This window comes from Leopardus geoffroyi, chromosome B1 (genome assembly GCF_018350155.1).
Source record: "Leopardus geoffroyi isolate Oge1 chromosome B1, O.geoffroyi_Oge1_pat1.0, whole genome shotgun sequence".
Classification (NCBI taxonomy): Eukaryota; Metazoa; Chordata; class Mammalia; order Carnivora; family Felidae; genus Leopardus; species Leopardus geoffroyi.
This window is the reverse complement of record NC_059327.1, coordinates 118241045-118256221: the sequence shown is the minus strand read 5'-3', so window position 1 is coordinate 118256221 and position 15177 is coordinate 118241045. Positions and strand designations below refer to the sequence as shown.

Sequence of the window (15177 nt, the reverse complement as noted above, 5' to 3'; positions counted from 1 at the left end):
CCCATGAGTCATATGGGGAAACCTTCACTCTTGCCTAAACATAGATGAGTTCTCAGCACATGTTTTTATGATCTGGCTCCTTTTGACTCCAGGAAATTAGGATTAAATTCAGAAAGTGCCATAAAATCTGACATAAAACAAGAGAATCAACACTCATTGGTCCAAATGTTTGTTCATTCATTTGTTGAAGAAAATGTATTGGTATTTTTAGAAGAAAATCACAATACAATGAGAATGGAATTTCAGTCTGCTTAAGGTAGATTAAGAAAGAGGTGAGCTACTAAAGCAATATACAATCAGTTTATAAAAGAACTGGAAGTAAAACCTATCTTTTAGCCCCACAGACTTAAATAACTATTAAATACTAAAATATATAGGAATAAAATCCACCAGTTGAAGGTTGCTTTTAATAATGGTTAAATTTGTGAAACACAAATAAATACAAAGGAAGGTAAGAAGAAAAGATGGAGAAAAAAAGAAAAAGAGAAATGAAAATGAAAGGCAGCAAAAGTGAAAAAGAAGAAAGAAGAAAGTTATAAATATTAAAAAGGGAGTTTAAATATATATATTTCACTGGACCATAAGACACCTTAAAAATTTGGAAGAGTAGAAATCGTACAATGTCTCCTCTCAGACCACAATGGAATTAAACTAGAAATCAGTAAGAGAAAGATAGTTGGAACATCCCAAAATACATGGAGGTTAAACAATACACTTTTAAATAAAACATGGGTCAAAGCATAAATCTTAAGAGAAATTAAAAATATTTTGAACAAAATGAAAATGAAAATAAAACTATCAAAATTTGTAGGATACAGTGAAATCAGTGTTTAGAGGGAAATGTATAGCATTGAATATATATATATATATATATATATATATATATATATATATATTAGAAAAGAAGAAAGACTTAAAATCCATAATCTAAGATTCCATCTTAGGAAACTAAAGGAAAAGAAAGAACAGATAAAATCCATGGTAAGCAGGAGAAAATAATAAATTAAAGGAGAAATCAATGAAATTGACAGCAGAAAATCAATAGAGAAAGTCAACAAGTCTAAAACCAAGAGGTTCTCTATCTACAACCAATATCCAAATCGAAAATACAGTAGAATATATATTTTATTTCAATAAGTGTGCAAATATAAAGTTTTCTGTAATAAATTTATAAAGCACACAAACAATATGATACAGCTACAGAATTTACTAAATTATATAAAATAAAATACTAAAATAAATGGAGTGCTATTGGTTTGGCTACTCAAAAGTTAACAAGATGAAGTTCTAAAAAATTTAAAATAAAAAATTTGCATTTAATATTTCTTTAAAATAATACAATAATTTAACATTTCATCAGGAAACAAATGATTAACCCAATATTTTGAGAAAAATAATAAAATATATTTATGCTCAAATATTTAAATACAATATAAAATTAAATAATGTGAAATGCAGGAAAAGATATTAAAATCAATAGAAACCTCAGAAGCTGGTTTAATTATTGACATTAATGTGATATACAGTGAAGAACTGATTTTAAATCAGTGGGGAAAGAAAATAATATTTTATTAATTAATCCAGAAATTATTTGCTATTGAAGGTAAAAAGCAGATTCAGATAATTCTTCTTCTTTTTTTTTAGAGAGAGAGAGAGAGACCACAAGTGAGGGAGAGGGGCAGGCAGGTAGAGAGAGAGAGAGAGAGAGAGAGAGAGAGAGAGAATCTCAAGTAGGCTACATGCTTCCTGGGGAGCTCAACACGAGGCTTGATCCCATGACACTGGGATCATGACCTGAGCCGAAATCAAGAGTTGGACCCCCAACTGACTGAGCCACCCAGGTGCTCCCAGATAATTCTATTTTTATGAAAAAGCAGAAAAAAATTAAGAACACTCCTTTTTTTTTTTTTTTTTTTTAATATGGAACACCTCACAAATTTGTGTGTCATTCTGGCATAGGGGCCATGATAATCTTCTCTGTATAGGATCATTCTTTTAAGAAGTTAAATATGATAGGGATGAGCCTGGGTGGCTCAGTTGGTTGGGCATCAGACTTCAGCTCAAGTCATGATCATGCAGTTTGTGAGTTCGAGCCTCCACATTAGGATCTGTCCTGACAGCTCAGAGCTTGCAGCCTGCTTTGGATTCTGTGTCTCCTCCTCTCTCTGCCCCTCCCATGCTCATGCTCTGTCTCTCTCTGTGTCTCAATAATAAATATATGTTAAAAAAATTAAGAAGTTAAATATGATAAATGAAATAATCAAACACAAGAAGAAAATAGAGGTAAATATCGGAATGAGTATTCATTCATGTGAAAAAAACTGGTAAAGATTGATGGAAATGACTACAGAAAAAAAAACAAAACTTTTGTAAGTTAAATACATCATAAGTAAAATGAGAAGTAAATAACAAACTGGGAAATATATGCAAACAAATTACAAATACCCTTAATAACAACAGGATGTTCAAATAGAAGGGAAAAGGTTAATATATCCAAATTTCAATAATAGTAAAAGCACTTGAACTAGTAATTCACAAAAGAAGAAATACAAATGACCAATGAACTTAGGAAATTATTTTAAAAGTGCAAATAATCAAAGATGCAAAAATTTAATCATTAATGAGATTCCCCCTTTTTTACTATTTTACTAATAATGCTAATAAATATTAATATGTGTGTATGTATATGTTACATGTATACACATATGTATGTATATGTATACATGCATGTACACACACACATATATATATACACACACATACACACACATACATATATATATATATATATATATATATATATATAATCCCTTGATTGTTCAAGGAAATTGTACTCTTTTAAACAGATAGTATGTAAAATTTTCAATTTCCCTGGAAAATAACTTGGCAATATGAATCAAAAACCTCAAAAATAGTGTGTATTTGTTTTGAACCAATAGTAGAAAAGTAACCATAGATTTTCTTACAGTTATGACAGTGAAAAATTGCAGCCAATCTAAATGTCCAAAGAGGAAATTGGTAAAATAAATTATAGTATAGGTATATGATAAACAGAATTCAAAAATATTTAACCTAATTATAAATTGCTCATGATGAATTATTTAAAAAGGATAAGCTATAGAATAGTATGTATAACATGCTCCCAATTTAACCAAGTTAGCAAATACACACACACACATAGATAGATAGATGTGTGTGTGTGTGTGTGTGTATATATATATATATATACACATAGATATATGTACATACATAGATAGATGTGTGTTGTGTATATATACATATATACACACAGACACATGTGTGTATATATATATATATACACACACATGTATATACACACACCTATATATACGTGTATATATATATATATATACACACACACATGCATACATACATACACGACAGTGTGTGTGTGTGTGTGTGTGTGTGTGTGTGTGTGTGTCATGTATAATTGTATACCCAACAGGAATATTTATTCTGTATTTTAAGATTACAAAGTTTTAGGTTTTTGTTTTTCTGACAAAATTTTCTACTGTGGGGGCACTTGTGTGGCTGAATCGGTTAAGTCGTCAACTTTGGCTCAGGTCATGATCTCACCATTTATGGGTTTGAGCCCTGCATGGGGCTCTATGCTGATAGCTCAGAGCCTGGAACCTACCTCAGATTCTGTGTCTCCCTCTCTGCCCTTCCCCCGCTTGTGCTCTCTCTGTCTCTATATGCCTCTCAAAAATAATAAATGTTTAAAAAAGTTATTAAAATATTTTTTACTGTGAAAAAAATTCAAACACTAAAACTTGAATTTTGACTTCAATTAAATAAAAATAAATTAAATAAAAAGATTTGGTCTATGATACTGATTAAGGATAAAAAGGTAGCATAATCCAATCAATAATATTTCTAAATAAGAACACAGTTTAAAACTCTGTGACGTGTCGTCTTTTAAAACATAACACATTTAGAATGATGTGTTAAAAGAACGGCAACTTCACTAATACACTACATAATGGTATACAAAAAAAAATGACACTATGGAGTCTCATACCCTCAAAACGTAATGTTTGCCAAGTTTCAAACTGTTTCAGTTTGATAAATTGAAAAGTCATGAGAGCAATATTCTAAGGCCCCTGCCAAAAGTATAAACCACTGATTATCGGGACAATCATGGAACATACTATTTCCAAACCAGTTTTTGCTGCGCCTACATTACAGATACTTCAGATGAAGGTGAAAGAACACATAGGCGTCTATAAACTTCAGCATAAAAGTGCTGAATAACAACACCAGTATCCATCGCTGCACCTCCCTGAAGGTGGGTGTTTATGAGAAATGTCCAGAGGACGAAAGGAAGGCATTGAATTGGACAACCCCCCGTTGGTAACTTACATCCTGAAACAAGAGATTTGATTACCCTTATCATTATCTCTGCTTGCTGAGCAGAGCTCCCAAAGCTATTAGTGGTCATAAAATTACCCAGCTGTTTTTTAAATTCAACCATAGTATTTGACTCAGTGACCTCTTCGGTCAATGAATTTCACAGGTTGACTATACACATTCATAAGGCATTATTTACCTCAATTTGTTCTGAATTTACTGCCTCTTATTTTTATCAAGTATCTCCTTGTCCTCATCTTATTATGGGACAAGGTTAAAAAAAAAAGTGTCCTTTGTAATTTTGAATGCTTCAATCAAGGACTTTTCTAAAATACACCAGATTTTAGAATCTTTTATTAGGAAAATGAAAAATCTAGCTATATTCCATCTAGTCTCTATTAATATTTTATTCTCACCATGACTTCTTATTACTTGGGTGTGAATTCAATTTCAGTTTTACCTCATTATTCTATTTCTTTCATATTATTAACAGCACAAGAGTGACAATCATGAACATACAATTTTTTTCCAGTAAGAAAATTCAAGTTTTTATGATGTGAAAAGATTAAACTCTTACTGATACTATGATTTTCCTTTAATTGAAGTGTCCATCTTAGGAAAATCAGTACACTCAAAACACTTAAATTTTTAGTTACCAAACCAGAATAGATTAGTATGCTTTTCAGTAAAAATATTTTTAGCATTACCTTTTTAAAGCAGATTCTTTCTGCTAGATTGTTCTGGAGCAATTTAGATACACCAAAATTAGAAGATTGGATAAGTTAGTCTTCTAGTCACATGATTCTATTGTAATTCATCCGAATAGTGATTTTGTATTTTGAGTAGCGAGAGAGTTGCTCTCCATAAACTAGGCATATTTCTCACCACAATATTTGTAGTTATAAATAATTATGCTATTTATAAAATTAGCCATTTTCAGGTATATAGTCAGGTATGATTTTTTTTACACAGTACGTTCTTTCATAGCTGAAAATATTTGCAACCCCTCTTGTATGTCGTCATCATGTTCCTTCAAGATTCCCTCATTCGTGTAATAAAGACACATGACATTAATTTAGAAATAAAATAAGATGCATGTATTGAAACAGTTAAACTCAAGGAAACTAAAGATTAGCTCCTCCTTGTTATTTAGCTTTTCTTAAGGTTTGATCCAAGAGAACATTTGCTTGATAAAAATACAAGTTTCTGGGTTTCAGGGTGGACCTGTGGGGTGGGACGGAGCCAAAATTTTAAACTAACTCCCTATGTGTACTCATCACAATTCTCTTTCGGCTTCTTCTCAGTTTTGACTTTCTCCCTGGGAGAGCTCTTCCATACCCACAGCTTCAGCTATACATACACCAATACTTCCCAAAGTTGTATCTCCAGCTTGGAGTTCTCTTTTGAGTACCAGATGTCGCCATCTGGTTTGTCTCAGAGATATTTCATACTCAGACCAAAGTAATGACTTGATCCTAAAATCTTGCCTTCATGTAGTTCCATCTACTTACCTTGCAGTGAATATTTACATCACTTTTATTGAAGTGCTCAAGTCAGAAACCCTTGATCATCTTTTCCCCTTTCCTTCTCCTTTTAAATTTTTTAGTGAAATGTATTGTCTTATCCATTATTGGGTTTCTCTTGGATTTTGTGTTTGGAAATGTACCATCCTTAAGATCAGATATGTCATCCTGATTACATGATGAAGCTTGGCTGCTGAGTTTTGTATCAGGGTTAGAGACCCAGAGTGACACCATGAAACCGAAAGTGGCCCTATTGAGGAAAAACCCCAAGATTTTTTTTAGCAGCAAGCTTACATAATTCAAATCATAATTAATATCAACAGAGGTTTAATGAACACTTATTGGACTTTGAGATTTTGAGAAGAAATCCATTCTAAAGAACCCTAGGTATCTATGAATAAAAAATAAGAAAGTTAAAAATACTTACAAGTCTAAGGTCCCAATCTGCTAATAATAGTTAAATCTTATTCTTCACAATTTCCCATTTATGAAAATTGGGTTAATATCTTTGGAAAAAATTTACATTTATATTTTCTTATAGTTAAATTAGAATTAAGCTGCTTTCAGATATATTTTCACAGAAAATAATTACAATATTCCAAAGGCCAAAATATGCCATTTTGAAAGCTCTCATTTTCTCTGCTTTTCTGAAATATCGGTAGAAATGGGACCAAGGAAAAAGCAGATCCCTTTTTAAAAGCATCACAAAGATTCTTTTTTTCCTTGTTCTCAAGTCAAGCTTTCTTATTGAAAGTTTTCTTATTACCAAGATGTTTGTCACAGAAGAATGTAGTGATATGTTATTACCTCAGTATAAATTTTAAATGTTATTATTGGTACTTGCAGATGAAATCGTCTTCCTAAAACAATACAGAAAGGCAATTATTTTTATCACTAATTTGGAAGGAACATATAACAATCAGTGGTTGTGAGTGTATAGTATAGTTCAGAGTTTAGTCTATATCAGATGACTTTATTTTTGTCCTTGTGTGTAGCTTTGATGAATACTCTAAAATGTATCATGTAGGTATAATTTAATTATGTAACATTTGGTACTGATGCAGGTTATAAAGTATAATAAAAAGGACACTCACAAGTCTGCCAATATAGTTATAAAATAGAGCATCATCATTACTGTGTCCCCAATGGATGTGTGTCTCCTTGATCCCATCCTTCTACCTTTCCAACACCGGTGACTCCCCCTTTAAATTTGTATTTACCATTTCTTTACTTTAAAAAAAAATGGTTTGAGGGGCACTTGGGTAACTCAGTCAGTTAAGCATCCAACTTCAGCTCAGGTCATGATCTCGTGGTCTGTGAGTTCTAGCCCTGCGTTGGGCTCTGTGCTGACAGCTCGAAGCCTGGAACCTGTTTCAGATTCTGTGTCTCCCTCTCTCTGCCCCTCCTCCACTCGTTCTCTGTCTCTCTTTCCTTCCCCAAAATAAATAAACATTAAGAAAAAATTTAAAAAATAGTTTGATGATATATCACTCAGCGGTTTTAAAAATTCATTCATGGGGTTTCAAAAAACTGTATTTATTTTCACTATAATCTAAGATTCTGCTATGTGATAACTACACATTTTATTTTTTCCTTTTCCTGTTGATAGATGTTTACAGTGTCTTAAGTTTTTGCTAGTAAGAGAATAATACCATAAATATTCTTGCAATACACACATGTAAGGGTTCTCTATGGTATAAATCTAGAAATAGAATTGCTGAGTTGTGGGGAATGTTATACTTAAAAGATAATGTCAAATTATTTTCCAAAAGAATTGTACTACTTTAAAACCATGCTAGCAACATACATTAATTCTCATTAATTTATATACTCACCAAAACTTGTAATGGCAGTTATAATTTTTGTGATCTGGCAGGTATAATATTGTAGAGCATTGTAGTATTACTTACTAATTCTTTGATTACTAAGGAAGGTAAGCATGTCTCCATATCTTTATTTACTGTTCAGGTTTTATAAATATTGTTTAGTTATATAATTTGTCCATTATTATATCAGGTTGTTTATCTCTTTACTGATTTGTAAGAATTTTTTATATTGGTGGTGCCTGGAAGGTTCAGTTTGTCTGACTCTTGGTTTTGGCTCAGGTCATGATCTCATGGTGGTGAGATCGAGCCCCATGGTAGGCTCTGTATTGAGTGCAGAGCCTGCTTAAGATTCTCTCTCTCCTCTCTCTGCCCTCTCCCACACACACTTGCACTCTCTCTCCTCCTCTCTCTCTCTCTCTCTCTCAGACTAAATAAATAAACCTTAAAAAAAAGGAAAAAGAATTCTTTACATACTATGTATAATTATTTTTCTCAGTTGTGTATATTTCAATATTTTCTCCAGTTTACAGCTTGTCAGCTTATCATATCATGCTTTTTGAAAGATAAATTTCTTAATTTCAATATGTTTAAATGTTTCAATATTTTAAGTTTAGAATATTTAATACTTGTTTAAAAATATTTCTTAAGATCATAACTATATTTTCCCATATTTTTAAATCTAAAATTACAGGGTTTTCTTTTCACATTTAAATATCCAACATATCATGGGGCACCTGGGTGGCTCAGTCGGTTAAGCACCCAACTTCAGCTCAGGTCATGATCTCATGGCTTCTGAGTTTGAGCCCTGCGTTGGACTCTGTGCTGACAGCTCGGAGCCTGGAGCCTGCTTTGGATTCTTTGTCTACCTCTTTCTCTGCCCCTCCTCTGCTCATGCTATCTCTCTCTCTCTCTCTCTCTCAAAAATAAATAAACATTAAAATATTTAAAAAAATATCCAACATATTGAGATCTTATTTCTATACAGTAATTGGCCAGGAGTCCATTATACAAGAATAACCAATCATTCCAGAATAATTCATGGAATAATTGTGTCCTTCTCCCAGTTTTCAACAGTGCTACATATGTCACAAATCCTGTGAGTGCCATTCAACAACTTTTGAGTGCCTACTGGGGTCACATACACTTCTATGGGATAGAAATAAAGCAGTAAGTATGGGAGAAATCATTTCATGGTTGGGTCAATTTTGAGTTTCTCTAGGCCCCTGCATTTGTCAGTTAGTTTTTTTTTTTTTTTTTTTTTTTTTTTTTTAAATTTTTTTTCAACATTTATTTATTTTTGGGACAGAGAGAGACAGAGTATGAACGGGGGAGGGGCAGAGAGAGAGGGAGACACAGAATCGGAAGCAGGCTCCAGGCTCTGAGCCATCAGCCCAGAGCCCGACGCGGGGCTCGAACTCACGGACCGCGAGATCGTGACCTGGCTGAAGTCGGACGCTTAACCGACTGCGCCACCCAGGCGCCCCTGTCAGTTAGTTTTAAACCTGAATCAATTCCATAATAGCTTATTTATTTTATCTGTGTAACAAGTTTTACAATACCATGGTCTCAATGTTTGTGTCCCCCCCACCAATTCATATGTTGGAATTCTAACCCCCAAAGATGATGGTATAAGGAGATGGGGCCTTTGGGAAGTGATTAGGTCATGAGAGTAGAACTCTCATTAATGGGATTAGTGCTCTTATCAAAGAAATCCCACAGAGCTCCCTGGCCCCCTTAAGCAAGAGGGTCTGCAGCCTGGATTTGGTTCCTCACCTAGCCATGCTGGCAGCCTGATCTCCAGGTTCCAGCCTTCAGAACTATGAGGTTTTTATAAGCCAGTTAATATCTAGTGATATCCTGTTCAGTTCAAATGGACTAAAACAGGTATCTTACAAGGCCAGTTCTGCTTCTGAACTATTTTCACAATTATTGATCCCTTGTTCTTATACTCTTTCATATAGATGTTAGAATTAGCTTGTCAAATTAGACACACACACAACAGGAAGTTAATAAAATTGCATTGAAAATATAGATCAGTGGAATATTACTCAGCCATCAAAAAGAATGTAATCTTGCCATTTGCAATGACGTGGAAGGAGCTAGAGTGCATTATGCTACACCAAATAAGTCAGAGAAAGACAAATACCATATTATTTCACTCACATGTGGAATTAAAGAAACAAGACAGATGAACATATGGGAGGGGAAAAAATAAAAGAGAGGGAAATAAACCATAAAAGACTCTTAAAGATAGACAGCAAACTCAGGGTGCCTGGGTGGGCTCAGTCAGTTGAGTGTCCGACTTTGGCTCAGGTCATGATCTCACAGGCTGTGAGTTCAAGCCCTGTGTTGGGCTCTGTGCTGACAGCTCGGAACCTGGACCTTGCTTTATATTCTATGTCTTCCTCTCTCTCTGCCCCTCCCCTGCTTGCACTCTGTCTCTCTGTCTCTCACTCTCAAAAATAAATAAATGGCAATAAAAAAAAAAAGAGAACAAACTGAGAGTTGATGGAGAAAGGTGGGTGGGGGGCAGGCTAGATGGTGATGACTACTAAGGAGGGCACCTGTTAAGATGAGCACTGGGTATTGTATGGAAGTGATGAATCACTGAATTCTACTCCGAAACTAGTATTGCACTACGTTAACTAACTAGAATTTAAATAAAAATTGGAAAAAAAAGAAACTCCTCCAATATATATATTTTGTAAATAATTTTTACTATGAGTGTGTTTTGAATTATATCAAATGTATTTTATAGCATCTAATAGGATGATAACTTTCCCCATTCTATAATGCAGTAAAATAAATATATCAGTTTACTAATTTTATATTATTCTTGAACTTCTGGACTAAATCCAACTTGGTCATAATATATACCAATATATAGAAATTATTGGATTCTGTTTGCTAATATGTTTAGCATATTTACATTTAGTTTTGTGAGTTAATAAAGTCTTAAATCTTCCATTCTGTACACTCCTTATCTAGTGTTGCTATGAAACTTCAAATAAGTTAAAAATGTGAATTAAGAAGTATTTCTTTTATTTATTCTTTGGGGACATTTTTAGGAAGTTAAAATAATTTGTTCTTTAAAATTATAATAGCATTTTCCCAAAAACAAGAATTAGTTTTTGTCTTTGAAGGGAAAAAATTTATACATTTTATATACACTTTTCTCTGATAACCTTGACCTGTTCAGGGTTTTTTCCCCCCTCCTTCTGCAGAATTAATGAGTTATTTTTGAGTAGGAATTGTCTAACTTGTCTAGATTTCACATTTATTTTTACGAGAAAAGTTCTCATATTCCTTTCTAACATTTTTTGTCCTTATGAAATTGTTATTATGTCTATTTCTTCTGTATGTTTTGGCTCTTTTCTGTCTGCTTCATAATTTATATAATATGTTAATATTGTTTAGTAATTATGTTTTTTGTTTACTCTTTCAAAAATTTTAGATTTTTATTATTACATTCATTCTAATTTCTTTGGATTAATTCTAATATTTTTAACATCTTGAGTTGGTTTTTGTGTTCATTAATTTGTAACCTTTGTTATATTCTAATAAGGATCTGCAATTGTTTAAATTTCCTACAATTCACTATTTTTGTTTCTTCCCGACATTGAATATCTAGCATTTTTATTATTTTAAAGTTCCAATTATTTTTCATCTTGATTATGATTTATCTTTATCTTTTATTTTTTAATGTTTTATTAATTTTGGGGAGAGAGAACATGAGCACCGAGGGGCAGGGAGAGAGGGAGACAGAAGAGCTGAAGCCAGCTCTGTGCTAACAGCAGAGAGCCCATGGGGCTCGAACTCACAAATCGTGAGATCATGACCTGAGCCGAAGTTGGATGCTCAACTGACTGAGCCACCCAGGTGCCCCTGGTTTATCTTTTTCTTCAAATATGTGGGTAACATTTTTAAAATCTATCATTTCAGAAAATTTTGCTTTTGTGAATAACTTCTAAGTTTATTCCATTATACCATAGAATATAGTCTACAGAATGACAATGCTCTCTTCAGTTGTCTCTAACCTTTACATTGAGACATCCAATGAATTTATAATTCAGTGATTATATTTTTATTTCTAAATTTCTATTTTTTTCTCTCAAGTTGCTTTTATAAAATTGCTTTTCAAAATCATATTTCCCTTTCTCATTTTGTGATTCATTTTCATTTTTCTTTTGTTATTTTACACATTTTTGTTTTATATTGTATATTATCAAATAATTCCATTGTCTGAAATCTTTGGTTTCTAATCTCTTGTTTGTTTCTATATGTATTTGTGATATTTTATTATAAGCTTATACTGATTAGCCATAATTGATAAGAATCTTAAGAGCTATATTACATTCACTGTTAAAAAAAAGAAAAAAAAGGTTTACATTTGCTTATTCAAAGAGCCAAAAACTCTTTCAATCTAGATTAATTTTACTTCTGTCCCAAATTCCAGACTTAATGTTAGACTTTTAGTTCTTGTATGCTTCAAAGGACCATGGCTTACCAAATATATATTTTGTCTCACGTTTGCCTGTCAGGTTTGTCTAAGGTGCAAGGCTTCCACGCTGATAATAGCTCAAATATTTTTGTTTTATTAAATTACTTTCTTCATTTATTCATGAATCTGGGAGATTTCTCTTACTCTTTATGATCCCAGGAATGCACTAGAAAGCAAACTTTATACCGCATCTGGTTTTCTTTCAGTGAGAGGGATTTTCAGAGTTTCTAATTCTCCAGATTTCCTGAAAAGAGAGGTTATATTCTTACCATAAAGCTCTCTGCACGGTCTACTAAATCATATAAATTCAACACAGGCATATGAAAGAAGTCTAGGGTTTCCAGAGTTAACCAGAGTTTCTAGAGTTTCTTGGTTTCTTTCTAGGTTTTGGGTTTGGGTTTGTTTTTGTTTTTGTTTTTGTTTTTTTTTGGCTAGACATAAATGGATTCACTGTATGATTTAAGCATGGAGAATACCATCAGTGTTGGTAGGTGTATGTGTTTGTCTGTCTGTGTGACACAGTGGTTCCCAGGCATTCTTCAATTCACAAATTTCAAGGTAATGGTGAGAAGCTATTTTGGACTTATGTCCATGTATATTATACCTGGCCCATGAACAGCTAATAAATATTAGTATTATAATCATGAATAAATTACATAGATGATGAAGAGACCAAAGGCCAGTAGGTGATATTCAGTTTATAGTAGCTTTACTTTCACATCATTAATGTTACCTAAAAAAATACTAAAGTTGTAAAATAAAAGAGGTTGACAATGATTATTTATGGTATTATTATAGTTCTAATAAAGTGCTCTTTGGAGGGTACAAATTCCAATAAAATCCTTGGGCATTTTAAGATCATAAACAGCATACAGTAATATCTTAATTAACTGTACAATAATTGGTGGGATGAAAAAGTCAACAAAGAAATAGCATACACATCACATATTAAGTATATTACTCCACTGCAATTATTTTACTGTATATATTATTAAAGAACTCATTACTCAATAATCTTGATACAATTTTTTAAGTTTAAAACTTATCTTTTCAACATCACTATCAATAAGGTAGGAAAGAGTAATGCATGTTGTAACTTAAATTATTAATTGTAGACCTTCAGTCTATGTTTATATGATATTTAGACAATAGGTGAAATCTTGACACGATCAAAACTAGCTGCCAATATGAAGGAAAAAGTACTACAAATTATTCACTCTTAGCAATTGTTATACTGAATGCTAGAGATGACAGCAAGGTTGTAGCTCTCTGTTCTCCAAATTACAACCTTACAGAAGTCACCCTGCTGCTAAATGTCGACTATTCGCAAATATAAAAAAAGGTAAGCGTGTCATTCTTTATTATTTTCCAGCCATATGAATAACTGCTTAGGATTCTACACATTTAAAATTATTCATTCTTGCCCCCAAATTACTGACAGTTTCACTTTAACATTTTGTGGTGGCCCTTCACTGCAGTATTTTTGTTTTATATATATTTTATATATTATAATCGTATGTACGATTATTGTACCCAGGTGCTTCATTTCCAAACCAACAACTTTTTTACAGGAATATCCTTAATGCTTTGAGCCATCAAGGTAATTATACACTTGGAAAAAGACAAGATTTGAGGAGAAAAATACTTTGGTTTTCATGTCATTTCTTGCAAGCCCTTTTCTTTCTCATATCTGCTATTTCAGGTCTTTACAAGTCTTTTCTTTAGTGCCCTTTTAAAATTTCTCAATCCAAGACTGGTTTTACAAGTTCTTAGAAAAGACTACTGAGTGTACTGTTATTTCAGGGGCAACATTATACAAAGAAAGAATGGAACAAAATCACCGACAATTCAGTCAGCTGGTTCCAATCCTATGACTTGGGTCATATGAATGTCAGACTGTCATCATTCACACAGTTTTTTTTTTGTTTGTTTGCCTGTTTTGTGTTTTGTTTTTTTTTAATTTTTTTTTCAACGTTTATTTACTTTTGGGACAGAGAGAGACAGAGCACGAACGGGGGAGGGGCAGAGAGAGAGGGAGACACAGAATCGGAAACAGGCTCCAGGCTCTGAGCCATCAGCCCAGAGCCCGACGCGGGGCTCGAACTCACGGGCCGTGAGATCGTGACCTGGCTGAAGTCAGACGCTTAACCGACTGCGCCACCCAGGCGCCCCTTGTTTTTGTTTTTTAAAGAAACCCTTACCAAAGGAGCATCTTTGGATTCTGTTTTTAGGACCTTCTGAGCCGTGACTTGGAGTAAGCAGAATAGGCCCTGTGGCTGTGGACTTGAGTGTAACCATCAACATTGCTGTCCAAGACACTATTATTTACATCCACTCCAAGTTATAAATGTTAATCTCCATCCCCCACCCCCCACCACGAAAAAGACCACGACTTACATAAACGTATATACGGCAAATAGTGAGGCTATTACCCAGTGAAGTCTCTCCCTTGTGCCACAGGAACACATTAGAGCAGCAATAAGCGTTCTGATAGTGAGAATGCAGTTGGAATTGCCTGCTTTTCTGAGGAGATTTTAGTCTACACTGGAGGAAATATAGTTCACCCTTCTAGGCTTCACCTTTGAAGCTGTGGGACTGCCTTCCCTTTATAGCTCAAAAGTTCCTCTAATCCACTGAGATCTCACTGCACTCAGGATATTTAAATCTCAGAACAAGTGTTTTTGAAGGGGTGTATAACACTGAAAATAAGAAATATCGTCTTAGCTTTTGAGTTGATACAGAAAAGGGAAGCTAAGCCATTTGGCTTTAAATTGTTAAAGTTTCAGTCAGAACAGAGGAGTACAAATCCTTCTTTTCATGGTGGAGACTAGAACAGAGCACTCTGCCTTTGGCCCTGGGAAATGTTAAAATGACAACATTTAGAAAGGCTTCAGAAAACAGATGAAATTGTTTAAATTTTTGCAAAAAGAAATGTCCAAAGAAATGGGGGAAATTG

At 33.3% G+C, this 15177-nt stretch overlaps 1 non-coding gene across 1 annotated transcript; it reads right to left on the bottom strand.

Moving 5' to 3' along the window:
* Nucleotides 1–1914: 1914 nt before the first annotated feature.
* On the bottom strand, nt 1915–2024 carry LOC123596597. Its single transcript, XR_006711761.1, has one exon. It is a non-coding gene; the product is annotated as a U6 spliceosomal RNA (small nuclear RNA).
* Between the last annotated feature and the right edge of the window lie 13153 nt (nt 2025–15177).